This window comes from Taudactylus pleione, unplaced genomic scaffold (genome assembly GCF_031769625.1).
Source record: "Taudactylus pleione unplaced genomic scaffold, aTauple2 ptg000815l, whole genome shotgun sequence".
NCBI classification, from domain to species: domain Eukaryota; kingdom Metazoa; phylum Chordata; class Amphibia; order Anura; family Myobatrachidae; genus Taudactylus; species Taudactylus pleione.
In genome coordinates, this window is record NW_028285217.1 from 1,016,560 (window position 1) to 1,043,714 (window position 27,155).

Sequence of the window (27,155 nt, forward strand, 5' to 3'; positions counted from 1 at the left end):
CATGATGACAGAAAAATATTGATACTAAACCTTGTGTAACCATGCAAACATAGCTCAGTTGATGTCTTAGTGACTTTTTCCATACGCAGACTTTGCCAAAATAGCTCAGTTGGGAGAGCGTTAGACTGAAGATCTAAAGGTCCCGGGTTTCAGCATGTTTGAGTGCATTTTTTCTTATTTCCTTGAGCAGTTATCAGTTTTTAAGTATTTCAAATGTAAACAACATCGTTTCTTAACATAGTTGAGTATTCAGTAGTAACTTCTAAATGATGAGAATGTTTATTTAACAACACGGTGCATAAATACAGCTTAAATATTGTTTTCATGTTGTCCGTCATGCTACTCTATTATGAAAATTTGACGTAAACTAACTGCTTCCTGACCACAATTTGTTAAAACTTTTACTTGAATGTATGATTAAGGGCTTGTAATTTATATATTTACAGTATAAAACACATCTTTTCTCTTCATTTCATGCAATCATGATGACAGAAAAATATTGATACTTAACCTTGTGTAACCATGCAAACATAGCTCAGTTGATGTCTTAGTGACTTTTGCCATACACAGACTATGCCGAAATAGCTCAGTTGGGAGAGCGTTAGACTGAAGATCTAAAGGTCCCTGGTTTCGGCATGTTTGAGTGCATATTTCTTTTTTCCATGAGTAGTGATCAGAATTTAATTATTTCAAATTTAAACAACATCATTTCTTAACATAGTTGAGTATTCAGTAGTAACTTCTAAATGATGAGAATGTTTATTTAACAACATGGTGCATAAATACAGCTTAAATATTGTTTTCATGTTTTAAGTCACGCTACTCTAACTATTATGAAAATTTTAAGTAATCTAACAATGCTTCCTGACCACAATTTGTTAAAACTTTTACTTAAATGTATGATTAAGGGTTTGTAATGGATATATTTACAATATAAAACACATATTTTCTTTTCATTTCATGCAATCATGATGACAGAAAAATATTGATACTAAACCTTGTGTAACCATGCAAACATAGCTCAGTTGAGGTCTTAGTGACTTTTGCCATACACAGACTTTGCCAAAATAGCTCATTTGGGAGAGCGTTAGACTGAAGATCTAAAGGTCCCTGGTTTCTGCATGTTTGAGAAAATTTTTTCTTTTTTCCTTGAGTAGTTATCAGTATTTAATTATTTCAAATGTAAACCACAACATTTCTTAACATAGTTGAGTATTCAGTAGTAACTTTTAAATGATGAGAATGTTTATTTAACAACACGGTGCATAAATACAGCTTAAATATTGTTTTCATGTTGTAAGTCATGCTACTTTAATTATTATGAAAATTTGAAGTAATCTAACAATGCTTCCTGACCACAATTTGTTAAAACTTTTACTTAAATGTATGATTAAGGGTTTGTAATGGATATATTTACAGTATAAAACACATCTTTTCTCTTCATTTCATGCAATCATGATGACAGAAAAATATTGATACTTAACCTTGTGTAACCATGCAAACATAGCTCAGTTGAGGTCTTAGTGACATTTGCCATACACAGACTTTGCCAAAATAGCTCAGTTGGGAGAGCGTTAGACTGAAGATCCAAAGGTCCCAGGTTTCAGCATGTTTGAGTGCATTTTTTCTTATTTCCTTGAGCAGTTATCAGTTTTTAAGTATTTCAAATGTAAACAACATCGTTTCTTAACATAGTTGAGTATTCAGTAGTAACTTCTAAATGATGAGAATGTTTATTTAACAACACGGTGCATTAATACAGCTTAAATATTGTTTTCATGTTGTCCGTCATGCTACTCTATTATGAAAATTTGAAGTAAACTAACTGCTTCCTGACCACAATTTGTTAAAACTTTTACTTAAATGTTTGATTAAGGGCTTGTAATTTATATATTTACAGTATAAAACACATCTTTTCTCTTCATTTAATGCAATCATGATGACAGAAAAATATTGATACTTAACCTTGTGTAACCATGCAAATATAGCTCAGTTGATGTCTTAGTGACTTTTGCCATACACAGACCTTGCCGAAATAGCTCAGTTGGGAGAGCGTTAGACTGAAGATCTAAAGGTCCCTGGTTCGATCCCGGGTTTCGGCATGTTTGAGTGCATTTTTTCTTTTTTCCTTGAGTAGTGATGAGAATTTAATTATTTCAAAATTAAACAACATCATTTCTTAACATAGTTGAGTATTCAGTAGTAACTTCTAAATGATGAGAATGTTTATTTAAGAACACGGTGCATAAATACAGCTTAAATATTGTTTTCATGTTGTAAGTCATGCTACTCTAACTATTATGAAAATTTGAAGTTATCTAACAATGCTTCCTGACCACAATTTGTTAAAACTTTTACTTAAATGTATGGTTAAGGGTTTGTAATGGATATATTTACAGTATAATACACATATTTTCTTTTCATTTCATGCAATCATGATGACAGAAAAATATTGATACTAAACCTTGTGTAACCATGCAAACATAGCTCAGTTGATGTCTTAGTGACTTTTTCCATACGCAGACTTTGCCAAAATAGCTCAGTTGGGAGAGCGTTAGACTGAAGATCTAAAGGTCCCGGGTTTCAGCATGTTTGAGTGCATTTTTTCTTATTTCCTTGAGCAGTTATCAGTTTTTAAGTATTTCAAATGTAAACAACATCGTTTCTTAACATAGTTGAGTATTCAGTAGTAACTTCTAAATGATGAGAATGTTTATTTAACAACACGGTGCATAAATACAGCTTAAATATTGTTTTCATGTTGTCCGTCATGCTACTCTATTATGAAAATTTGACGTAAACTAACTGCTTCCTGACCACAATTTGTTAAAACTTTTACTTGAATGTATGATTAAGGGCTTGTAATTTATATATTTACAGTATAAAACACATCTTTTCTCTTCATTTCATGCAATCATGATGACAGAAAAATATTGATACTTAACCTTGTGTAACCATGCAAACATAGCTCAGTTGATGTCTTAGTGACTTTTGCCATACACAGACTATGCCGAAATAGCTCAGTTGGGAGAGCGTTAGACTGAAGATCTAAAGGTCCCTGGTTTCGGCATGTTTGAGTGCATATTTCTTTTTTCCATGAGTAGTGATCAGAATTTAATTATTTCAAATTTAAACAACATCATTTCTTAACATAGTTGAGTATTCAGTAGTAACTTCTAAATGATGAGAATGTTTATTTAACAACATGGTGCATAAATACAGCTTAAATATTGTTTTCATGTTTTAAGTCACGCTACTCTAACTATTATGAAAATTTTAAGTAATCTAACAATGCTTCCTGACCACAATTTGTTAAAACTTTTACTTAAATGTATGATTAAGGGTTTGTAATGGATATATTTACAATATAAAACACATATTTTCTTTTCATTTCATGCAATCATGATGACAGAAAAATATTGATACTAAACCTTGTGTAACCATGCAAACATAGCTCAGTTGAGGTCTTAGTGACTTTTGCCATACACAGACTTTGCCAAAATAGCTCATTTGGGAGAGCGTTAGACTGAAGATCTAAAGGTCCCTGGTTTCTGCATGTTTGAGAAAATTTTTTCTTTTTTCCTTGAGTAGTTATCAGTATTTAATTATTTCAAATGTAAACCACAACATTTCTTAACATAGTTGAGTATTCAGTAGTAACTTTTAAATGATGAGAATGTTTATTTAACAACACGGTGCATAAATATAGCTTAAATATTGTTTTCATGTTGTAAGTCATGCTACTTTAATTATTATGAAAATTTGAAGTAATCTAACAATGCTTCCTGACCACAATTTGTTAAAACTTTTACTTAAATGTATGATTAAGGGTTTGTAATGGATATATTTACAGTATAAAACACATCTTTTCTCTTCATTTCATGCAATCATGATGACAGAAAAATATTGATACTTAACCTTGTGTAACCATGCAAACATAGCTCAGTTGAGGTCTTAGTGACATTTGCCATACACAGACTTTGCCAAAATAGCTCAGTTGGGAGAGCGTTAGACTGAAGATCCAAAGGTCCCAGGTTTCAGCATGTTTGAGTGCATTTTTTCTTATTTCCTTGAGCAGTTATCAGTTTTTCAGTATTTCAAATGTAAACAACATCGTTTCTTAACATAGTTGAGTATTCAGTAGTAACTTCTAAATGATGAGAATGTTTATTTAACAACACGGTGCATTAATACAGCTTAAATATTGTTTTCATGTTGTCCGTCATGCTACTCTATTATGAAAATTTGAAGTAAACTAACTGCTTCCTGACCACAATTTGTTAAAACTTTTACTTAAATGTTTGATTAAGGGCTTGTAATTTATATATTTACAGTATAAAACACATCTTTTCTCTTCATTTAATGCAATCATGATGACAGAAAAATATTGATACTTAACCTTGTGTAACCATGCAAATATAGCTCAGTTGATGTCTTAGTGACTTTTGCCATACACAGACCTTGCCGAAATAGCTCAGTTGGGAGAGCGTTAGACTGAAGATCTAAAGGTCCCTGGTTCGATCCCGGGTTTCGGCATGTTTGAGTGCATTTTTTCTTTTTTCCTTGAGTAGTGATGAGAATTTAATTATTTCAAAATTAAACAACATCATTTCTTAACATAGTTGAGTATTCAGTAGTAACTTCTAAATGATGAGAATGTTTATTTAAGAACACGGTGCATAAATACAGCTTAAATATTGTTTTCATGTTGTAAGTCATGCTACTCTAACTATTATGAAAATTTGAAGTTATCTAACAATGCTTCCTGACCACAATTTGTTAAAACTTTTACTTAAATGTATGGTTAAGGGTTTGTAATGGATATATTTACAGTATAATACACATATTTTCTTTTCATTTCATGCAATCATGATGACAGAAAAATATTGATACTAAACCTTGTGTAACCATGCAAACATAGCTCAGTTGATGTCTTAGTGACTTTTTCCATACGCAGACTTTGCCAAAATAGCTCAGTTGGGAGAGCGTTAGACTGAAGATCTAAAGGTCCCGGGTTTCAGCATGTTTGAGTGCATTTTTTCTTATTTCCTTGAGCAGTTATCAGTTTTTAAGTATTTCAAATGTAAACAACATCGTTTCTTAACATAGTTGAGTATTCAGTAGTAACTTCTAAATGATGAGAATGTTTATTTAACAACACGGTGCATAAATACAGCTTAAATATTGTTTTCATGTTGTCCGTCATGCTACTCTATTATGAAAATTTGACGTAAACTAACTGCTTCCTGACCACAATTTGTTAAAACTTTTACTTGAATGTATGATTAAGGGCTTGTAATTTATATATTTACAGTATAAAACACATCTTTTCTCTTCATTTCATGCAATCATGATGACAGAAAAATATTGATACTTAACCTTGTGTAACCATGCAAACATAGCTCAGTTGATGTCTTAGTGACTTTTGCCATACACAGACTATGCCGAAATAGCTCAGTTGGGAGAGCGTTAGACTGAAGATCTAAAGGTCCCTGGTTTCGGCATGTTTGAGTGCATATTTCTTTTTTCCATGAGTAGTGATCAGAATTTAATTATTTCAAATTTAAACAACATCATTTCTTAACATAGTTGAGTATTCAGTAGTAACTTCTAAAAGATGAGAATGTTTATTTAACAACATGGTGCATAAATACAGCTTAAATATTGTTTTCATGTTTTAAGTCACGCTACTCTAACTATTATGAAAATTTTAAGTAATCTAACAATGCTTCCTGACCACAATTTGTTAAAACTTTTACTTAAATGTATGATTAAGGGTTTGTAATGGATATATTTACAATATAAAACACATATTTTCTTTTCATTTCATGCAATCATGATGACAGAAAAATATTGATACTAAACCTTGTGTAACCATGCAAACATAGCTCAGTTGAGGTCTTAGTGACTTTTGCCATACACAGACTTTGCCAAAATAGCTCATTTGGGAGAGCGTTAGACTGAAGATCTAAAGGTCCCTGGTTTCTGCATGTTTGAGAAAATTTTTTCTTTTTTCCTTGAGTAGTTATCAGTATTTAATTATTTCAAATGTAAACCACAACATTTCTTAACATAGTTGAGTATTCAGTAGTAACTTTTAAATGATGAGAATGTTTATTTAACAACACGGTGCATAAATACAGCTTAAATATTGTTTTCATGTTGTAAGTCATGCTACTTTAATTATTATGAAAATTTGAAGTAATCTAACAATGCTTCCTGACCACAATTTGTTAAAACTTTTACTTAAATGTATGATTAAGGGTTTGTAATGGATATATTTACAGTATAAAACACATCTTTTCTCTTCATTTCATGCAATCATGATGACAGAAAAATATTGATACTTAACCTTGTGTAACCATGCAAACATAGCTCAGTTGAGGTCTTAGTGACATTTGCCATACACAGACTTTGCCAAAATAGCTCAGTTGGGAGAGCGTTAGACTGAAGATCCAAAGGTCCCAGGTTTCAGCATGTTTGAGTGCATTTTTTCTTATTTCCTTGAGCAGTTATCAGTTTTTAAGTATTTCAAATGTAAACAACATCGTTTCTTAACATAGTTGAGTATTCAGTAGTAACTTCTAAATGATGAGAATGTTTATTTAACAACACGGTGCATTAATACAGCTTAAATATTGTTTTCATGTTGTCCGTCATGCTACTCTATTATGAAAATTTGAAGTAAACTAACTGCTTCCTGACCACAATTTGTTAAAACTTTTACTTAAATGTTTGATTAAGGGCTTGTAATTTATATATTTACAGTATAAAACACATCTTTTCTCTTCATTTAATGCAATCATGATGACAGAAAAATATTGATACTTAACCTTGTGTAACCATGCAAATATAGCTCAGTTGATGTCTTAGTGACTTTTGCCATACACAGACCTTGCCGAAATAGCTCAGTTGGGAGAGCGTTAGACTGAAGATCTAAAGGTCCCTGGTTCGATCCCGGGTTTCGGCATGTTTGAGTGCATTTTTTCTTTTTTCCTTGAGTAGTGATGAGAATTTAATTATTTCAAATTTAAACAACATCATTTCTTAACATAGTTGAGTATTCAGTAGTAACTTCTAAATGATGAGAATGTTTATTTAACTACACGGTGCATATATACAGCTTAAATATTGTTTTCTTGTTGTAAGTCACGCTACTCTAACTATTATGAAAATTTGAAGTAATCTAACAATGCTTCCTGACCACAATTTGTTAAAACTTTTACTTAAATGTATGATTAAGGGTTTGTAATGGATATATTTACAGTATAAAACACATATTTTCTTTCCATTTCATGTAATCATGATGACAGAAAAATATTAATACTAAACCTTGTGTAACCATGCAAACATAGCTCAGTTGATGTCTTAGTGACATTTGCCATACACAGACTATGCCGAAATAGCTCAGTTTGGAGAGCGTTAGACTGAAGATCTAAAGGTCCCGGGTTTCGTCATGTTTGAGTAAATTTTTTCTTTTTTCCTTGAGTAGTTATCAGTATTTAATTATTTCAAATGTTAACAACATCATTTCTTAACATAGTTGAGTATTCAGTAGTATCTTCTAAATGATGAGAATGTTTATTTAACAACACCGTGCATAAATACAGCTTAAATATTGTTTTCATGTTGTCCGTCATGCTACTCTAACTATTTTGAAAATTTGAAGTAATGTAACAATGCTTCCTGACCATAATTTGTTAAAACTTTTACTTAAATGTATAATTAAGCGTTTGTAATGGATATATTTACAGTATAAAACACATATTTTCTTTTCATTTCATGCAATCATGATGACAGAAAAATATTGATACTAAACCTTGTGTAACCATGCAAACATAGCTCAGTTGAGGTCTTAGTGACTTTTACCATACACAGACCTTGCTGAAATAGCTCAGTTGGGAGAGCATTAGACTGAAGATCTAAAGGTCCTGAGTTTGGCATGTTTGAGTGCATTTTTTATTTTTTCCTTTAGTAGTGATCAGAATTTAATTATTTCAAATTTAAACAACATCATTGTATTCAGTAGTATCTTCTAAATGATGAGAATGTTTATTTAACAACACCGTGCATAAATACAGCTTAAATATTGTTTTCATGTTGTCCGTCATGCTACTCTAACTATTTTGAAAATTTGAAGTAATGTAACAATGCTTCCTGACCATAATTTGTTAAAACTTTTACTTAAATGTATAATTAAGCGTTTGTAATGGATATATTTACAGTATAAAACACATATTTTCTTTTCATTTCATGCAATCATGATGACAGAAAAATATTGATACTAAACCTTGTGTAACCATGCAAACATAGCTCAGTTGAGGTCTTAGTGACTTTTGCCATACACAGCCTTTGCCAAAATAGCTCAGTTGGGAGAGCGTTAGACTGAAGATCTAAAGGTCCCGGGTTTCAGCATGTTTGAGTACCTTTTTTCTTCTTTCCTTGAGCAGTTATCAGTTTTTAAGTATTTCAAATGTAAACAACATAATTTCTTAACATAGTTGAGTATTCAGTGGTAACTTCTAAATGATGAGAATGTTTATTTAACAACACGGTGCATCAATACAGCTTATATATTGTTTTCATGATGTCCATCATGCTACTCTATTATGAAAATTTGAAATAAACTAACTGCTTCTTGACCTCAATTTTTTAAAACTTTTACTTAAATGTAAGATTAGGGGTTTGTAATGGATATATTTACAGTTTAAAACACATCTTATCTCTTCATTTCATGCAATCATGATGACAGAAAAATATTGATACTTAACCTTGTGTAACCATGCAAACATAGCTCAGTTGAGGTCTTAGTGATTTTTGCCATACACATACTTTGCCGAAATAGCTCAGTTGGGAGAGCGTTAGACTGAAGATCTCAAGGTCCCTGCTTCAATCCCGGGTTTCGGCATGTTTGAGTGCATTTTTTTTTTTCCTTGAGTAGTGATCAGAATTTAATTATTTAAAATTTAAACAACATCATTTCTTAACATAGTTGAGTATTCAGTAGTAACTTCTAAATGATGAGAATGTTTATTTAACAACACGGTGCATAAATACAGCTTAAATATTGTTTTCATGTTGTCCGTCATGCTACTCTATTATGAAAATTTGAAGTAAACCAACTGCTTCCAGACCACAATTTGTTAAAACTTTTACTTAAATGTATGATTAAGGGCTTGTAATTTATATATTTACAGTATAAAATACATCTTTTCTCTTCATTTCATGCAATCATGATGACAGAAAAATATTGATACTTAACCTTGTGTAACCATGCAAACATAGCTCAGTTGATGTCTTAGTGACTTTTGTCATACACAGACCTTGCCGAAATAGCTCAGTTGGGAGAGCGTTAGACTGAAGATCTAAAGATCCCTGGTTCGATCCCGGGTTTCGGCATGTTTGACTGCATTTTTCTTTTTTCCTTGAGTAGTGATCAGAATTTAATTATTTCAAAATTAAACAACATCATTTCTTAACATAGTTGAGTATTCAGTAGTAACTTCTAAATGATGAGAATGTTTATTTAAGAACACGGTGCATAAATACAGCTTAAATATTGTTTTCATGTTGTAAGTCATGCTACTCTAACTATTATGAAAATTTGAAGTTATCTAACAATGCTTCCTGACCACAATTTGTTAAAACTTTTACTTAAATGTATGGTTAAGGGTTTGTAATGGATATATTTACAGTATAATACACATATTTTCTTTTCATTTCATGCAATCATGATGACAGAAAAATATTGATACTAAACCTTGTGTAACCATGCAAACATAGCTCAGTTGATGTCTTAGTGACTTTTTCCATACGCAGACTTTGCCAAAATAGCTCAGTTGGGAGAGCGTTAGACTGAAGATCTAAAGGTCCCGGGTTTCAACATGTTTGAGTGCATTTTTTCTTATTTCCTTGAGCAGTTATCAGTTTTTAAGTATTTCAAATGTAAACAACATCGTTTCTTAACATAGTTGAGTATTCAGTAGTAACTTCTAAATGATGAGAATGTTTATTTAACAACACGGTGCATAAATACAGCTTAAATATTGTTTTCATGTTGTCCGTCATGCTACTCTATTATGAAAATTTGAAGTAAACTAACTGCTTCCTGACCACAATTTGTTAAAACTTTTACTTGAATGTATGATTAAGGGCTTGTAATTTATATATTTACAGTATAAAACACATCTTTTCTCTTCATTTCATGCAATCATGATGACAGAAAAATATTGATACTTAACCTTGTGTAACCATGCAAACATAGCTCAGTTGATGTCTTAGTGACTTTTGCCATACACAGACTATGCCGAAATAGCTCAGTTGGGAGAGCGTTAGACTGAAGATCTAAAGGTCCCTGGTTTCGGCATGTTTGAGTGCATATTTCTTTTTTCCATGAGTAGTGATCAGAATTTAATTATTTCAAATTTAAACAACATCATTTCTTAACATAGTTGAGTATTCAGTAGTAACTTCTAAATGATGAGAATGTTTATTTAACAACACGGTGCATAAATACAGCTTAAATATTGTTTTCATGTTTTAAGTCACGCTACTCTAACTATTATGAAAATTTTAAGTAATCTAACAATGCTTCCTGACCACAATTTGTTAAAACTTTTACTTAAATGTATGATTAAGGGTTTGTAATGGATATATTTACAGTATAAAACACATCTTTTCTCTTCATTTCATGCAATCATGATGACAGAAAAATATTGATACTTAACCTTGTGTAACCATGCAAACATAGCTCAGTTGAGGTCTTAGTGACATTTGCCATACACAGACTTTGCCAAAATAGCTCAGTTGGGAGAGCGTTAGACTGAAGATCCAAAGGTCCCAGGTTTCAGCATGTTTGAGTGCATTTTTTCTTATTTCCTTGAGCAGTTATCAGTTTTTAAGTATTTCAAATGTAAACAACATCGTTTCTTAACATAGTTGAGTATTCAGTAGTAACTTCTAAATGATGAGAATGTTTATTTAACAACACGGTGCATTAATACAGCTTAAATATTGTTTTCATGTTGTCCGTCATGCTACTCTATTATGAAAATTTGAAGTAAACTAACTGCTTCCTGACCACAATTTGTTAAAACTTTTACTTAAATGTTTGATTAAGGGCTTGTAATTTATATATTTACAGTATAAAACACATCTTTTCTCTTCATTTAATGCAATCATGATGATAGAAAAATATTGATACTTAACCTTGTGTAACCATGCAAATATAGCTCAGTTGATGTCTTAGTGACTTTTGCCATACACAGACCTTGCCGAAATAGCTCAGTTGGGAGAGCGTTAGACTGAAGATCTAAAGGTCCCTGGTTTCGGCATGTTTGAGTGCATTTTTCTTTTTTCCTTGAGTAGTGATCAGAATTTAATTATTTCAAAATTAAACAACATCATTTCTTAACATAGTTGAGTATTCAGTAGTAACTTCTAAATGATGAGAATGTTTATTTAACAACACGGTGCATAAATACAGCTTAAATATTGTTTTCATGTTGTAAGTCATGCTACTCTAACTATTATGAAAATTTGAAATAATCTAACAATGCTTCCTGACCACAATTTGTTAAAACTTTTACTTAAATGTATGATTAAGGGTTTGTAATGGATATATTTACAGTATAAAACACATATTTTCTTTTCATTTCATGCAATCATGATGACAGAAAAATATTGATACTAAACCTTGTGTAACCATGCAAACATAGCTCAGTTGAGGTCTTAGTGACTTTTGCCATACACAGACTTTGCCAAAATAGCTCAGTTGGGAGAGCGTTAGACTGAAGATCTAAAGGTCCCGGGTTTCAGCATGTTTTAAGTACCTTTTTTCTTCTTTCCTTGAGCAGTTATCAGTTTTTAAGTATTTCAAATGTAAACAACATCATTTCTTAACATAGTTGAGTATTCAGTGGTAACTTCTAAATGATGAGAATGTTTATTTAACAACACGGTGCATCAATACAGCTTAAATATTGTTTTCATGATGTCCATCATGCTACTCTATTATGAAAATTTGAAATAAACTAACTGCTTCTTGACCACAATTTTTTTAAAACTTTTACTTAAATGTAAGATTAGGGGTTTGTAATGGATATATTTACAGTATAAAACACATCTTATCTCTTCATTTCATGCAATCATGATGACAGAAAAATATTGATACTTTACCGTGTGTAACCATGCAAACATAGCTCAGTTGAGGTCTTAGTGACTTTTGCCATACACGGACCTTGCCGAAATAGCTCAGTTGGGAGAGTGTTAGACTGAAGATCTAAAGGTCCCTGGTTTCGGCATGTTTGAGTGCATATTTCTTTTTTCCATGAGTAGTGATCAGAATTTAATTATTTCAAATTTAAACAACATCATTTCTTAACATAGTTGAGTATTCAGTAGTAACTTCTAAATGATGAGAATGTTTATTTAACAACACGGTGCATAAATACAGCTTAAATATTGTTTTCATGTTTTAAGTCACGCTACTCTAACTATTATGAATATTTTATGTAATCTAACAATGCTTCCTGACCACAATTTGTTAAAACTTTTACTTAAATGTATGATTAAGGGTTTGTAATGGATATATTTACAGTATAAAACATATTTTATTTTAATTTCATGCAATCATGATGACAGAAAAATATTGATACTAAACCTTGGGTAACCATGCAAACATAGCTTAGTTGATGTCTTAGTGACTTTTGCCATACACAGCCTTTGCCGAAATAGCTCAGTTGGGAGAGCGTTAGACTGAAGATCTAAAGGTCCCGGGTTTCAGCATGTTTGAGTAAATTTTTTCTTTTTGCCTTGAGTAGTTATCAGTATTTAATTATTTAAAATGTAAACAACATCATTTCTTAACATAGTTGAGTATTCAGTAGTATCTTCTAAATGATGAGAATGTTTATTTAACAACACGGTGCATAAATACAGCTTAAATATTGTTTTCATGTTGCCCGTCATGCTACTCTATTATGAAAATTTGAAGTAAACTAACTGCTTCCTGACCACAATTTGTTAAAACTTTAACTTAAATGTACAATTAAGGGTTTGTAATTTATATATTTACAGTATAAAACACATCTTTTCTCTTCATTTCATGCAATCATGATGATAGAAAAATATTGATACTTAACCTTGTGTAACCATGCAAACATAGCTCAGTTGAGGTCTTAGTGACTTTTGCCATACACAGACTTTGCCAAAACAGCTCAGTTGGGAGAGCGTTAGCTTGAAGATCTAAAGGTCCCTGGTTCGATCCCGGGTTTCGGCATGTTTGAGTGCATTTTTTCTTTTTTCCTTGAGTAGTGATGAGAATTTAATTATTTCAAATTTAAACAACATCATTTCTTAACATAGTTGAGTATTCAGTAGTAACTTCTAAATGATGAGAATGTTTATTTAACAACACGGTGCATATATACAGCTTAAATATTGTTTTCTTGTTGTAAGTCACGCTACTCTAACTATTATGAAAATTTGAAGTAATCTAACAATGCTTCCTGACCACAATTTGTTAAAACTTTTACTTAAATGTATGATTAAGGGTTTGTAATGGATATATTTACAGTATAAAACACATCTTTTCTCTTCATTTCATGCAATCATGATGACAGAAAAATATTGATACTTAACCTTGTGTAACCATGCAAACATAGCTCAGTTGAGGTCTTAGTGACTTTTGCCATACACAGACTTTGCCAAAATAGCTCATTTGGGAGAGCATTAGACTGAAGATCTAAAGGTCCCTGGTTTCTGCATGTTTGAGAAAATTTTTTCTTTTTTCCTTGAGTAGTTATCAGTATTTAATTATTTCAAATGTAAACCACATCATTTCTTAACATAGTTGAGTATTCAGTAGTAACTTTTAAATGATGAGAATGTTTATTTAACAACACGGTGCATAAATACAGCTTAAATATTGTTTTCATGTTGTAAGTCATGCTACTTTAACTATTATGAAAATTTGAAGTAATCTAACAATGCTTCCTGACCACAATTTGTTAAAACTTTTACTTAAATGTATGATTAAGGGTTTGTAATGGATATATTTACAGTATAAAACACATCTTTTCTCTTCATTTCATGCAATCATGATGACAGAAAAATATTGATACTTAACCTTGTGTAACCATGCAAACATAGCTCAGTTGAGGTCTTAGTGACATTTGCCATACACAGACTTTGCCAAAATAGCTCAGTTGGGAGAGCGTTAGACTGAAGATCCAAAGGTCCCAGGTTTCAGCATGTTTGAGTGCATTTTTTCTTATTTCCTTGAGCAGTTATCAGTTTTTAAGTATTTCAAATGTAAACAACATCGTTTCTTAACATAGTTGAGTATTCAGTAGTAACTTCTAAATGATGAGAATGTTTATTTAACAACACGGTGCATTAATACAGCTTAAATATTGTTTTCATGTTGTCCGTCATGCTACTCTATTATGAAAATTTGAAGTAAACTAACTGCTTCCTGACCACAATTTGTTAAAACTTTTACTTAAATGTTTGATTAAGGGCTTGTAATTTATATATTTACAGTATAAAACACATCTTTTCTCTTCATTTAATGCAATCATGATGATAGAAAAATATTGATACTTAACCTTGTGTAACCATGCAAATATAGCTCAGTTGATGTCTTAGTGACTTTTGCCATACACAGACCTTGCCGAAATAGCTCAGTTGGGAGAGCGTTAGACTGAAGATCTAAAGGTCCCTGGTTTCGGCATGTTTGAGTGCATTTTTCTTTTTTCCTTGAGTAGTGATCAGAATTTAATTATTTCAAATTTAAACAACATCGTTTCTTAACATAGTTGAGTATTCAGTAGTAACTTCTAAATGATGAGAATGTTTATTTAACAACACGGTGCATAAATACAGCTTAAATATTGTTTTCATGTTGTAAGTCATGCTACTCTAACTATTATGAAAATTTGAAATAATCTAACAATGCTTCCTGACCACAATTTGTTAAAACTTTTACTTAAATGTATGATTAAGGGTTTGTAATGGATATATTTACAGTATAAAACACATATTTTCTTTTCATTTCATGCAATCATGATGACAGAAAAATATTGATACTAAACCTTGTGTAACCATGCAAACATAGCTCAGTTGAGGTCTTAGTGACTTTTGCCATACACAGACTTTGCCAAAATAGCTCAGTTGGGAGAGCGTTAGACTGAAGATCTAAAGGTGCCGGGTTTCAGCATGTTTGAGTACCTTTTTTCTTCTTTCCTTGAGCAGTTATCAGTTTTTAAGTATTTCAAATGTAAACAACATCATTTCTTAACATAGTTGAGTATTCAGTGGTAACTTCTAAATGATGAGAATGTTTATTTAACAACACGGTGCATCAATACAGCTTAAATATTGTTTTCATGATGTCCATCATGCTACTCTATTATGAAAATTTGAAATAAACTAACTGCTTCTTGACCACAATTTTTTTAAAACTTTTACTTAAATGTAAGATTAGGGGTTTGTAATGGATATATTTACAGTATAAAACACATCTTATCTCTTCATTTCATGCAATCATGATGACAGAAAAATATTGATACTTTACCGTGTGTAACCATGCAAACATAGCTCAGTTGAGGTCTTAGTGACTTTTGCCATACATGGACCTTGCCGAAATAGCTCAGTTGGGAGAGTGTTACACTGAAGATCTAAAGGTCCCTGGTTTCGGCATGTTTGAGTGCATATTTCTTTTTTCCATGAGTAGTGATCAGAATTTAATTATTTCAAATTTAAACAACATCATTTCTTAACATAGTTGAGTATTCAGTAGTAACTTCTAAATGATGAGAATGTTTATTTAACAACACGGTGCATAAATACAGCTTAAATATTGTTTTCATGTTTTAAGTCACGCTACTCTAACTATTATGAATATTTTATGTAATCTAACAATGCTTCCTGACCACAATTTGTTAAAACTTTTACTTAAATGTATGATTAAGGGTTTGTAATGGATATATTTACAGTATAAAACATATTTTATTTTAATTTCATGCAATCATGATGACAGAAAAATATTGATACTAAACCTTGGGTAACCATGCAAACATAGCTCAGTTGATGTCTTAGTGACTTTTGCCATACACAGCCTTTGCCGAAATAGCTCAGTTGGGAGAGCGTTAGACTGAAGATCTAAAGGTCCCGGGTTTCAGCATGTTTGAGTAAATTTTTTCTTTTTGCCTTGAGTAGTTATCAGTATTTAATTATTTAAAATGTAAACAACATCATTTCTTAACATAGTTGAGTATTCAGTAGTATCTTCTAAATGATGAGAATGTTTATTTAACAACACGGTGCATAAATACAGCTTAAATATTGTTTTCATGTTGCCCGTCATGCTACTCTATTATGAAAATTTGAAGTAAACTAACTGCTTCCTGACCACAATTTGTTAAAACTTTAACTTAAATGTACAATTAAGGGTGTGTAATTTATATATTTACAGTATAAAACACATCTTTTCTCTTCATTTCATGCAATCATGATGATAGAAAAATATTGATACTTAACCTTGTGTAACCATGCAAACATAGCTCAGTTGAGGTCTTAGTGACTTTTGCCATACACAGACTTTGCCAAAACAGCTCAGTTGGGAGAGCGTTAGCTTGAAGATCTAAAGGTCCCTGGTTCGATCCCGGGTTTCGGCATGTTTGAGTGCATTTTTTCTTTTTTCCTTGAGTAGTGATGAGAATTTAATTATTTCAAATTTAAACAACATCATTTCTTAACATAGTTGAGTATTCAGTAGTAACTTCTAAATGATGAGAATGTTTATTTAACAACACGGTGCATATATACAGCTTAAATATTGTTTTCTTGTTGTAAGTCACGCTACTCTAACTATTATGAAAATTTGAAGTAATCTAACAATGCTTCCTGACCACAATTTGTTAAAACTTTTACTTAAATGTATGATTAAGGGTTTGTAATGGATATATTTACAGTATAAAACATATTTTATTTTAATTTCATGCAATCATGATGACAGAAAAATATTGATACTAAACCTTGGGTAACCATGCAAACATAGCTCAGTTGATGTCTTAGTGACTTTTGCCATACACAGCCTTTGCCGAAATAGCTCAGTTGGGAGAGCGTTAGACTGAAGATCTAAAGGTCCCGGGTTTCAGCATGTTTGAGTGCATTTTTTCTTATTTCCTTGAGCAGTTATCAGTTTTTAAGTATTTCAAATGTAAACAACATCGTTTCTTAACATAGTTGAGTATTCAGTAGTAACTTCTAAATGATGAGAATGTTTATTTAACAACACGGTGCATAAATACAGCTTAAATATTGTTTTCATGTTGTCCGTCATGCTACTCTATTATGAAAATTTGAAGTAAACTAACTGCTTCCTGACCACAATTTGTTAAAACTTTTACTTGAATGTATGATTAAGGGCTTGTAATTTATATATTTACAGTATAAAACACATCTTTTCTCTTCATTTCATGCAATCATGATGACAGAAAAATATTGATACTTAACCTTGTGTAACCATGCAAACATAGCTCAGTTGATGTCTTAGTGACTTTTGCCATACACAGACTATGCCGAAATAGCTCAGTTGGGAGAGCGTTAGACTGAAGATCTAAAGGTCCCTGGTTTCGGCATGTTTGAGTGCATATTTCTTTTTTCCATGAGTAGTGATCAGAATTTAATTATTTCAAATTTAAACAACATCATTTCTTAACATAGTTGAGTATTCAGTAGTAACTTCTAAATGATGAGAATGTTTATTTAACAACATGGTGCATAAATACAGCTTAAATATTGTTTTCATGTTTTAAGTCACGCTACTCTAACTATTATGAAAATTTTAAGTAATCTAACAATGCTTCCTGACCACAATTTGTTAAAACTTTTACTTAAATGTATGATTAAGGGTTTGTAATGGATATATTTACAATATAAAACACATATTTTCTTTTCATTTCATGCAATCATGATGACAGAAAAATATTGATACTAAACCTTGTGTAACCATGCAAACATAGCTCAGTTGAGGTCTTAGTGACTTTTGCCATACACAGACTTTGCCAAAATAGCTCATTTGGGAGAGCGTTAGACTGAAGATCTAAATGTCCCTGGGTTCTGCATGTTTGAGAAAATTTTTTCTTTTTTCCTTGAGTAGTTATCAGTATTTAATTATTTCAAATGTAAACCACAACATTTCTTAACATAGTTGAGTATTCATTAGTAACTTTTAAATGATGAGAATGTTTATTTAACAACACGGTGCATAAATACAGCTTAAATATTGTTTTCATGTTGTAAGTCATGCTACTTTAACTATTATGAAAATTTGAAGTAATCTAACAATGCTTCCTGACCACAATTTGTTAAAACTTTTACTTAAATGTATGATTAAGGGTTTGTAATGGATATATTTACAGTATAAAACACATCTTTTCTCTTCATTTCATGCAATCATGATGACAGAAAAATATTGATACTTAACCTTGTGTAACCATGCAAACATAGCTCAGTTGAGGTCTTAGTGACATTTGCCATACACAGACTTTGCCAAAATAGCTCAGTTGGGAGAGCGTTAGACTGAAGATCCAAAGGTCCCAGGTTTCAGCATGTTTGAGTGCATTTTTTCTTATTTCCTTGAGCAGTTATCAGTTTTTAAGTATTTCAAATGTAAACAACATCGTTTCTTAACATAGTTGAGTATTCAGTAGTAACTTCTAAATGATGAGAATGTTTATTTAACAACACGGTGCATTAATACAGCTTAAATATTGTTTTCATGTTGTCCATCATGCTACTCTATTATGAAAATTTGAAGTAAACTAACTGCTTCCTGACCACAATTTGTTAAAACTTTTACTTAAATGTTTGATTAAGGGCTTGTAATTTATATATTTACAGTATAAAACACATCTTTTCTCTTCATTTAATGCAATCATGATGACAGAAAAATATTGATACTTAACCTTGTGTAACCATGCAAATATAGCTCAGTTGATATCTTAGTGACTTTTGCCATACACAGACCTTGCCGAAATAGCTCAGTTGGGAGAGCATTAGACTGAAGATCTAAAGGTCCCTGGTTCGATCCCGGGTTTCGGCATGTTTGAGTGCATTTTTTCTTTTTTCCTTGAGTAGTGATGAGAATTTAATTATTTCAAATTTAAACATCATTTCTTAACATAGTTGAGTATTCAGTAGTAACTTCTAAATGATGAGAATGTTTATTTAACTACACAGTGCATATATACAGCTTAAATATTGTTTTCTTGTTGTAAGTCACGCTACTCTAACTATTATGAAAATTTGAAGTAATCTAACAATGCTTCCTGACCACAATTTGTTAAAACTTTTACTTAAATGTATGATTAAGGGTTTGTAATGGATATATTTACAGTATAAAACACATATTTTCTTTCCATTTCATGTAATCATGATGACAGAAAAATATTAATACTAAACCTTGTGTAACCATGCAAACATAGCTCAGTTGATGTCTTAGTGACTTTTGCCATACACAGACTATGCCGAAATAGCTCAGTTTGGAGAGCGTTAGACTGAAGATCTAAAGGTCCCGGGTTTCGTCATGTTTGAGTAAATTTTTTCTTTTTTCCTTGAGTAGTTATCAGTATTTAATTATTTCAAATGTTAACAACATCATTTCTTAACATAGTTGAGTATTCAGTAGTATCTTCTAAATTATGAGAATGTTTATTTAACAACACCGTGCATAAATACAGCTTAAATATTGTTTTCATGTTGTCCGTCATGCTACTCTAACTATTTTGAAAATTTGAAGTAATGTAACAATGCTTCCTGACCATAATTTGTTAAAACTTTTACTTAAATGTATAATTAAGCGTTTGTAATGGATATATTTACAGTATAAAACACATATTTTCTTTTCATTTCATGCAATCATGATGACAGAAAAATATTGATACTAAACCTTGTGTAACCATGCAAACATAGCTCAGTTGAGGTCTTAGTGACTTTTACCATACACAGACCTTGCTGAAATAGCTCAGTTGGGAGAGCATTAGACTGAAGATCTAAAGGTCCTGGGTTTGGCATGTTTGAGTGCATTTTTTATTTTTTCCTTTAGTAGTGATCAGAATTTAATTATTTCAAATTTAAACAACATCATTTCTTAACATAGTTGAGTATTCAGTAGTTACTTCTAAATGATGAGAATGTTAATTAACAACACTGTGCATAAATACAGCTTAAATATTGTTTTCATGTTGTAAGTCATGCTACTCTAACTATTATGAAAATTTGAAGTAATCTAACAATGCTTCCTGACCACAATTTGTTAAAAAATTTTCTTAAGTGTATAATTAAGCGTTATACAGTATAAAACACATATTTTCTTTTCATTTCATGCAATCATGATGACAGAAAAATATTGATACTAAACCTTGTGTAACCATGCAAACATAGCTCAGTTGAGGTCTTAGTGACTTTTGCCATACACAGACTTTGCCAAAATAGCTCAGTTGGGAGAGCGTTAGACTGAAGATCTAAAGGTCCCGGGTTTCAGCATGTTTGAGTACCTTTTTTCTTCTTTCCTTGAGCAGTTATCAGTTTTTAAGTATTTCAAATGTAAACAACATAATTTCTTAACATAGTTGAGTATTCAGTGGTAACTTCTAAATGATGAGAATGTTTATTTAACAACATGGTGCATCAATACAGCTTATATATTGTTTTCATGATGTCCATCATGCTACTCTATTATGAAAATTTGAAATAAACTAACTGCTTCTTGACCACAATTTTTTAAAACTTTTACTTAAATGTAAGATTAGGGGTTTGTAATGGATATATTTACAGTTTAAAACACATCTTATCTCTTCATTTCATGCAATCATGATGATAGAAAAATATTGATACTTAACCTTGTGTAACCATGCAAACATTGCTCAGTTGAGGTCTTAGTGACTTTTGCCATACACAGACTTTGCCAAAACAGCTCAGTTGGGAGAGCGTTAGCTTGAAGATCTAAAGGTCCCTGGTTCGATCCCGGGTTTCGGCATGTTTGAGTGCATTTTTTCTTTTTTCCTTGAGTAGTGATGAGAATTTAATTATTTCAAATTTAAACAACATCATTTCTTAACATAGTTGAGTATTCAGTAGTAACTTCTAAATGATGAGAATGTTTATTTAACAACACGGTGCATATATACAGCTTAAATATTGTTTTCTTGTTGTAAGTCACGCTACTCTAACTATTATGAAAATTTGAAGTAATCTAACAATGCTTCCTGACCACAATTTGTTAAAACTTTTACTTAAATGTATGATTAAGGGTTTGTAATGGATATATTTACAGTATAAAACACATCTTTTCTCTTCATTTCATGCAATCATGATGACAGAAAAATATTGATACTTAACCTTGTGTAACCATGCAAAAATAGCTCAGTTGAGGTCTTAGTGACTTTTGCCATACACAGACTTTGCCAAAATAGCTCATTTGGGAGAGCATTAGACTGAAGATCTAAAGGTCCCTGGTTTCTGCATGTTTGAGAAAATTTTTTCTTTTTTCCTTGAGTAGTTATCAGTATTTAATTATTTCAAATGTAAACCACATCATTTCTTAACATAGTTGAGTATTCAGTAGTAACTTTTAAATGATGAGAATGTTTATTTAACAACACGGTGCATAAATACAGCTTAAATATTGTTTTCATGTTGTAAGTCATGCTACTTTAACTATTATGAAAATTTGAAGTAATCTAACAATGCTTCCTGACCACAATTTGTTAAAACTTTTACTTAAATGTATGATTAAGGGTTTGTAATGGATATATTTACAGTATAAAACACATCTTTTCTCTTCATTTCATGCAATCATGATGACAGAAAAATATTGATACTTAACCTTGTGTAACCATGCAAACATAGCTCAGTTGAGGTCTTAGTGACATTTGCCATACACAGACTTTGCCAAAATAGCTCAGTTGGGAGAGCGTTAGACTGAAGATCCAAAGGTCCCAGGTTTCAGCATGTTTGAGTGCATTTTTTCTTATTTCCTTGAGCAGTTATCAGTTTTTAAGTATTTCAAATGTAAACAACATCGTTTCTTAACATAGTTGAGTATTCAGTAGTAACTTCTAAATGATGAGAATGTTTATTTAACAACACCGTGCATTAATACAGCTTAAATATTGTTTTCATGTTGTCCGTCATGCTACTCTATTATGAAAATTTGAAGTAAACTAACTGCTTCCTGACCACAATTTGTTAAAACTTTTACTTAAATGTTTGATTAAGGGCTTGTAATTTATATATTTACAGTATAAAACACATCTTTTCTCTTCATTTAATGCAATCATGATGATAGAAAAATATTGATACTTAACCTTGTGTAACCATGCAAATATAGCTCAGTTGATGTCTTAGTGACTTTTGCCATACACAGACCTTGCCGAAATAGCTCAGTTGGGAGAGCGTTAGACTGAAGATCTAAAGGTCCCTGGTTTCGGCATGTTTGAGTGCATTTTTCTTTTTTCCTTGAGTAGTGATCAGAATTTAATTATTTCAAATTTAAACAACATCGTTTCTTAACATAGTTGAGTATTCAGTAGTAACTTCTAAATGATGAGAATGTTTATTTAACAACACGGTGCATAAATACAGCTTAAATATTGTTTTCATGTTGTAAGTCATGCTACTCTAACTATTATGAAAATTTGAAATAATCTAACAATGCTTCCTGACCACAATTTGTTAAAACTTTTACTTAAATGTATGATTAAGGGTTTGTAATGGATATATTTACAGTATAAAACACATATTTTCTTTTCATTTCATGCAATCATGATGACAGAAAAATATTGATACTAAACCTTGTGTAACCATGCAAACATAGCTCAGTTGAGGTCTTAGTGACTTTTGCCATACACAGACTTTGCCAAAATAGCTCAGTTGGGAGAGCGTTAGACTGAAGATCTAAAGGTCCCGGGTTTCAGCATGTTTGAGTACCTTTTTTCTTCTTTCCTTGAGCAGTTATCAGTTTTTAAGTATTTCAAATGTAAACAACATCATTTCTTAACATAGTTGAGTATTCAGTGGTAACTTCTAAATGATGAGAATGTTTATTTAACAACACGGTGCATCAATACAGCTTAAATATTGTTTTCATGATGTCCATCATGCTACTCTATTATGAAAATTTGAAATAAACTAACTGCTTCTTGACCACAATTTTTTTAAAACTTTTACTTAAATGTAAGATTAGGGGTTTGTAATGGATATATTTACAGTATAAAACACATCTTATCTCTTCATTTCATGCAATCATGATGACAGAAAAATATTGATACTTTACCGTGTGTAACCATGCAAACATAGCTCAGTTGAGGTCTTAGTGACTTTTGCCATACATGGACCTTGCCGAAATAGCTCAGTTGGGAGAGTGTTAGACTGAAGATCTAAAGGTCCCTGGTTTCGGCATGTTTGAGTGCATATTTCTTTTTTCCATGAGTAGTGATCAGAATTTAATTATTTCAAATTTAAACAACATCATTTCTTAACATAGTTGAGTATTCAGTAGTAACTTCTAAATGATGAGAATGTTTATTTAACAACACGGTGCATAAATACAGCTTAAATATTGTTTTCATGTTTTAAGTCACGCTACTCTAACTATTATGAATATTTTATGTAATCTAACAATGCTTCCTGACCACAATTTGTTAAAACTTTTACTTAAATGTATGATTAAGGGTTTGTAATGGATATATTTACAGTATAAAACATATTTTATTTTAATTTCATGCAATCATGATGACAGAAAAATATTGATACTAAACCTTGGGTAACCATGCAAGCATAGCTCAGTTGATGTCTTAGTGACTTTTGCCATACACAGCCTTTGCCGAAATAGCTCAGTTGGGAGAGCGTTAGACTGAAGATCTAAAGGTCCCGGGTTTCAGCATGTTTGAGTAAATTTTTTCTTTTTGCCTTGAGTAGTTATCAGTATTTAATTATTTAAAATGTAAACAACATCATTTCTTAACATAGTTGAGTATTCAGTAGTATCTTCTAAATGATGAGAATGTTTATTTAACAACACGGTGCATAAATACAGCTTAAATATTGTTTTCATGTTGCCCGTCATGCTACTCTATTATGAAAATTTGAAGTAAACTAACTGCTTCCTGACCACAATTTGTTAAAACTTTAACTTAAATGTACAATTAAGGGTTTGTAATTTATATATTTACAGTATAAAACACATCTTTTCTCTTCATTTCATGCAATCATGATGACAGAAAAATATTGATACTTAACCTTGTGTAACCATGCAAACATAGCTCAGTTGAGGTCTTAGTGACTTTTGCCATACACAGACTTTGCCAAAACAGCTCAGTTGGGAGAGCGTTAGCTTGAAGATCTAAAGGTCCCTGGTTCGATCCCGGGTTTCGGCATGTTTGAGTGCATTTTTTCTTTTTTCCTTGAGTAGTGATGAGAATTTAATTATTTCAAATTTAAACAACATCATTTCTTAACATAGTTGAGTATTCAGTAGTAACTTCTAAATGATGAGAATGTTTATTTAACAACACGGTGCATATATACAGCTTAAATATTGTTTTCTTGTTGTAAGTCACGCTACTCTAACTATTATGAAAATTTGAAGTAATCTAACAATGCTTCCTGACCACAATTTGTTAAAACTTTTACTTAAATGTATGATTAAGGGTTTGTAATGGATATATTTACAGTATAAAACATATTTTATTTTAATTTCATGCAATCATGATGACAGAAAAATATTGATACTAAACCTTGGGTAACCATGCAAACATAGCTCAGTTGATGTCTTAGTGACTTTTGCCATACACAGCCTTTGCCGAAATAGCTCAGTTGGGAGAGCGTTAGACTGAAGATCTAAAGGTCCCGGGTTTCAGCATGTTTGAGTGCATTTTTTCTTATTTCCTTGAGCAGTTATCAGTTTTTAAGTATTTCAAATGTAAACAACATCGTTTCTTAACATAGTTGAGTATTCAGTAGTAACTTCTAAATGATGAGAATGTTTATTTAACAACACGGTGCATAAATACAGCTTAAATATTGTTTTCATGTTGTCCGTCATGCTACTCTATTATGAAAATTTGAAGTAAACTAACTGCTTCCTGACCACAATTTGTTAAAACTTTTACTTGAATGTATGATTAAGGGCTTGTAATTTATATATTTACAGTATAAAACACATCTTTTCTCTTCATTTCATGCAATCATGATGACAGAAAAATATTGATACTTAACCTTGTGTAACCATGCAAACATAGCTCAGTTGATGTCTTAGTGACTTTTGCCATACACAGACTATGCCGAAATAGCTCAGTTGGGAGAGCGTTAGACTGAAGATCTAAAGGTCCCTGGTTTCGGCATGTTTGAGTGCATATTTCTTTTTTCCATGAGTAGTGATCAGAATTTAATTATTTCAAATTTAAACAACATCATTTCTTAACATAGTTGAGTATTCAGTAGTAACTTCTAAATGATGAGAATGTTTATTTAACAACATGGTGCATAAATACAGCTTAAATATTGTTTTCATGTTTTAAGTCACGCTACTCTAACTATTATGAAAATTTTAAGTAATCTAACAATGCTTCCTGACCACAATTTGTTAAAACTTTTACTTAAATGTATGATTAAGGGTTTGTAATGGATATATTTACAATATAAAACACATATTTTCTTTTCATTTCATGCAATCATGATGACAGAAAAATATTGATACTAAACCTTGTGTAACCATGCAAACATAGCTCAGTTGAGGTCTTAGTGACTTTTGCCATACACAGACTTTGCCAAAATAGCTCATTTGGGAGAGCGTTAGACTGAAGATCTAAATGTCCCTGGTTTCTGCATGTTTGAGAAAATTTTTTCTTTTTTCCTTGAGTAGTTATCAGTATTTAATTATTTCAAATGTAAACCACAACATTTCTTAACATAGTTGAGTATTCATTAGTAACTTTTAAATGATGAGAATGTTTATTTAACAACACGGTGCATAAATACAGCTTAAATATTGTTTTCATGTTGTAAGTCATGCTACTTTAACTATTATGAAAATTTGAAGTAATCTAACAATGCTTCCTGACCACAATTTGTTAAAACTTTTACTTAAATGTATGATTAAGGGTTTGTAATGGATATATTTACAGTATAAAACACATCTTTTCTCTTCATTTCATGCAATCATGATGACAGAAAAATATTGATACTTAACCTTGTGTAACCATGCAAACATAGCTCAGTTGAGGTCTTAGTGACATTTGCCATACACAGACTTTGCCAAAATAGCTCAGTTGGGAGAGCGTTAGACTGAAGATCCAAAGGTCCCAGGTTTCAGCATGTTTGAGTGCATTTTTTCTTATTTCCTTGAGCAGTTATCAGTTTTTAAGTATTTCAAATGTAAACAACATCGTTTCTTAACATAGTTGAGTATTCAGTAGTAACTTCTAAATGATGAGAATGTTTATTTAACAACACGGTGCATTAATACAGCTTAAATATTGTTTTCATGTTGTCCGTCATGCTACTCTATTATGAAAATTTGAAGTAAACTAACTGCTTCCTGACCACAATTTGTTAAAACTTTTACGTAAATGTTTGATTAAGGGCTTGTAATTTATATATTTACAGTATAAAACACATCTTTTCTCTTCATTTAATGCAATCATGATGACAGAAAAATATTGATACTTAACCTTGTGTAACCATGCAAATATAGCTCAGTTGATGTCTTAGTGACTTTTGCCATACACAGACCTTGCCGAAATAGCTCAGTTGGGAGAGCATTAGACTGAAGATCTAAAGGTCCCTGGTTCGATCCCGGGTTTCGGCATGTTTGAGTGCATTTTTTCTTTTTTCCTTGAGTAGTGATGAGAATTTAATTATTTCAAATTTAAACAACATCATTTCTTAACATAGTTGAGTATTCAGTAGTAACTTCTAAATGATGAGAATGTTTATTTAACTACACGGTGCATATATACAGCTTAAATATTGTTTTCTTGTTGTAAGTCACGCTACTCTAACTATTATGAAAATTTGAAGTAATCTAACAATGCTTCCTGACCACAATTTGTTAAAACTTTTACTTAAATGTATGATTAAGGGTT

General features: G+C 31.3%; 6 non-coding genes across 6 annotated transcripts; all 6 read left to right on the top strand.

The window, feature by feature from the left end:
• Positions 1-2,029: 2,029 nt before the first annotated feature.
• On the top strand, positions 2,030-2,102 carry TRNAF-GAA (transfer RNA phenylalanine (anticodon GAA)). Its single transcript has one exon. It is a non-coding gene; the product is annotated as a tRNA-Phe (tRNA).
• Positions 2,103-4,463: 2,361 nt separating this feature from the next.
• On the top strand, positions 4,464-4,536 carry TRNAF-GAA (transfer RNA phenylalanine (anticodon GAA)). The gene has a single exon. It is a non-coding gene; the product is annotated as a tRNA-Phe (tRNA).
• Positions 4,537-6,897: 2,361 nt separating this feature from the next.
• TRNAF-GAA (transfer RNA phenylalanine (anticodon GAA)) lies at positions 6,898-6,970 on the top strand. Its single transcript has one exon. It is a non-coding gene; the product is annotated as a tRNA-Phe (tRNA).
• A 2,356-nt stretch (positions 6,971-9,326) lies between these two features.
• Positions 9,327-9,399, top strand: TRNAF-GAA (transfer RNA phenylalanine (anticodon GAA)). Its single transcript has one exon. It is a non-coding gene; the product is annotated as a tRNA-Phe (tRNA).
• Positions 9,400-19,038: 9,639 nt separating this feature from the next.
• Positions 19,039-19,111, top strand: TRNAF-GAA (transfer RNA phenylalanine (anticodon GAA)). Its single transcript has one exon. It is a non-coding gene; the product is annotated as a tRNA-Phe (tRNA).
• A 7,694-nt stretch (positions 19,112-26,805) lies between these two features.
• On the top strand, positions 26,806-26,878 carry TRNAF-GAA (transfer RNA phenylalanine (anticodon GAA)). The gene has a single exon. It is a non-coding gene; the product is annotated as a tRNA-Phe (tRNA).
• The last annotated feature ends 277 nt before the right edge of the window (positions 26,879-27,155 follow it).